We start from the raw sequence: 3614 nt of genomic DNA on the forward strand, positions 1-3614 counted from the left end.
TGGAGGGTGAGGGGGGGTGGGAGAGTGGAATGTGATTGAAATATGAAACGCAACATTTGGGAACTTCATGACAGAAACAGTTCCACCAGAGCCGCGTCTCTGTGATGATGGAAACACACACACACACACACACACACACACCTACACAGATATGGTCAGTGAAGTGGACACCAGTCACTGCGTCCCCTGATCATTGTTGAATTTGAATCACGTCATTTTTTAATTTTTTTTTTTTTTCCGACCTCAGCTTCATTTTCTCGGCTTTGTTTTTTTCAGTCGATCCTCGTTTTTTTTTTTTTTTTCCACTGTTTTTTGAATGTGACTGGATTTTGTTCTTGGTTCGTCTCTGGTCTCCTTTTCCACTTTTTTTTTTTTTTTTTTTACCTCCTGAATGGATTATAGATGCTGTGAAGTTGAGGAGGATAACGTATGCAGAGGCACAATATTCCTGGCTTTGTGTATCCAGGGAAATTGGAGGAAAGTGAAGTGAGCGCTGCCGTCAGACGGTTAGTCCTAAATGACGAGTGATTCCAGGATCAACGGGAAAAATATTGGTTGGGTTGTAGTCCAGGATTTGGGATCTGACCTCGGCTTAACTTGAAACAAGGGGCAAAATTGTGAATCTGCACCTTTGGGACTCTTTAGGGACTTGGACTTGGACTTGGACTTGGACTTGGACTTGGACTTGGATTCTTCTCAGATTTGGTCTTGGACTTTGAACCTGAAACTGTTTCAGTCACTCGGACTTGGGATCAGATCCCAGGCATCTACATTTACACTTTTATTTAGTGACTTGAATTTGGAAGTGAAATAGTCACATGGCCTTTTAACTAAAAAGGACTTGAGTCAAATGTCTAGTGTCCAGCTCCTTCGACTCGACCTGGAGCCCTGATGACTAGACTGACCTGGAAAGTTGAAGGAAGTGTGAGTCGACTCAAAAAAAGGTCACACTCTCCTTCGTTTTAATGTACATTTTTTCATCAAGTCGAGGACTCATGACTCGAGGACTCGTGACTCGAGTTGATTTCAGCGTCTAATGACTTTGGCTCAAACCTGAACCCTTCAGGAGTGGGAATTCAACCTTCAACTCAACTATCTGATTCTTTTCAGTGACTTGGACTCAGACGTTACACTTCACTTCAGAGACTCAGACTATTTTGAATCATTTTTTTTTTTTTACCAATGACTTGGATTCACTGTTTGGACTTGTTTGACTTTTTTTGTCTGACTTGACTAGTCTTGACTAGTTAAAAAGAAGTATTAATTATTTATACAAAAAACAGAAAACACAAAAATGTGACTTTCATCACCACAACACCTGTTATTAATTATATCAAAAATATATATTTTTGTCAACAAATTGTTTCCATAATTACACAGACTTTCAATTCTGAAAATATTGACTTTTTTTTGTTTTTGTCCCGAGGGTAATAAATGTTCAAGGGTTAAAGACGTGTGAAATCAGCGTCAGTCTTTCTACTCCAGTTCTATCATAGAGTGTCAATAATAGAATGAAGCTGGCCCCCAGTCTGGGTCTGCAGGCGTGTTAACCCCCCCCCCGCGCCCCCCCCCTCTGAGCTGCCACTTATTTTAACTTAGCATTATATCTGGCCTTGTGATGCAAACAATGGCAGCGGGAACGTTGGACGTCGACAGCAGCCATAACTCGCCGTGTCTGTCAGCGGTGACGCCCCCGAAGCTGAGCGCTAAAATTTACCGGAGTCATCATTAATGTGTCAGCGCAGCTCCCCCGTGTCACGTCAACTCCACCACTTCAGACTTCATTCCTACCTTTACAGTGGAGGGGGGTGCGATGACAAAAATTGTACCTGGAAAACACATTTCTTAAATTAGAAAGTGTCTCTTTGATTTAAAGTTGTCGTCAGGCGTCGGTTGTTTTCTTCCACTTTTTTCCTCAGCCTGTGGTTTCTGTCTGTTTGTCACTTTCTCTTCTCAGATTTACAACCGACTTAAATCACCTGTCGTTTCACGGCATCACGAGCTCTCGCCTTTAATAATGTTGGTCAAAACTCCCAGACCAGTTCTCAGTTTGAACTGCAGTTTATATACAGTACATTTACACCTGTGTATTTTTTAAATTTTTTTACAGACTTATTTGCTGAGATAACCAGTTTATATACATTTACACCTGTGTATTTTTTAAAATTTTTTACAGACTTATTTGCTGAGATAAACATAGACTTATGAAGGTGAAGAATTAGCTCAGAATACGTGGACGAAATCTTTAAAATAGCCACTGATTGACTACACGCTGCGCGAGTAACTAAATGTTAATTAGTCGTCATTGTCAAAACAACAAAAGTGTAATTACAAGAACTCAACTCAGAAGCTTAGCTCAAAAAAATCTGCTCTTAAATATAATAATAGAAAATGATAAATATAATTTAAAGAATCAAAACTCAATATGGTAAAAAATCCGAGTCCAAACTATTTTAAAAGACTTTACAAACTGTGTCCAACAAAAGAAACAAATTAGCACATATTTCATCAACATTAGTCAGCTAGCAAAGTTAGCATTGGTTAGCTAATGTTCAGCTTACCCTAGCTAAAAGATAACTAAATTTACCTAAAAACCCATATAGATATTATTTAATATTCCAAACAAAATATATATAAACAAATGAAATAATAAACAAGCTAGCTAGTAGGATAGCTTACCCTTTAGCATCAGCTCAGAAATAGCCTTGAGTTAGCCTAAAGGTAAGAGGCTGAATTCCAATGACACTGCCTTGAAAATCATTAAAAGATTCAGTTGAAACCCTATATTTCACAGGGGCAGAAGGAGCCCCTGCTGGTGGGCCATAAAAATGAATATTAAGGAAGACGTCAAGGGCCACATTAAATCTGTCAGTGTACCGTGATGGGCCCCCGGGGGCAGGCTGCGGAGATGCCTGTTTTAAAGGATAAATCAATGCCAAGGACACGTAGGCCTGACGGTGACCTTAGCTGCACGTGTGGCCCACGTGGACCACTGGTAGAGACCCACTGATGACGTCACTATTTTGGACATTATACGAACGAAACCGTCGGCACCTGTTTGATGAAGATGGTTTTTAGCCCCTGTTAAAGTACACAGAGTACACAGGGAGCCGTATACTAGTACCAAGAGTTTTAGAAAATACCGCTCTCTCTCCCGTCGACTCCTCTTTAGGTAGAATGTTTCTCTTTGTTGTATTTTTTATTGTTTTTAATATCGTTTTATGTCCAAACATTGGACTGTGTGTACTCTGTCACAGCACACAGGCTGGTTGGTGAAGTAGTACTGCAGTAGTACTGCGTCCCTGTAGTTTCACAGGTTTTCTACTATCTGTACTAGAGTGTTGGATGGATGGATGGATGGATGGATGGGTGGGTAGATGGTTGGATGGGTGGATGGATGAATAGATAGATTTTTTGGATGGATGGATGGATGGATGGGGGATGGATGATGGATGGATGATGGACAAGAATAGATGGATGATGGATGGATGGAAGGATGATGATGGATGGATGAATGGATGAGTGGATGAGTGGATGAATGGATGGATGACGGATGGATGGATGGATGGATGGAAAGATGGTTGTTGGAGGGGGGGATGAGTGGGGGGGGGGGG

Source organism: Cynoglossus semilaevis, chromosome 19 (assembly GCF_000523025.1).
Source record: "Cynoglossus semilaevis isolate Cse_v1.0 chromosome 19, Cse_v1.0, whole genome shotgun sequence".
Taxonomy (NCBI): domain Eukaryota; kingdom Metazoa; phylum Chordata; class Actinopteri; order Pleuronectiformes; family Cynoglossidae; genus Cynoglossus; species Cynoglossus semilaevis.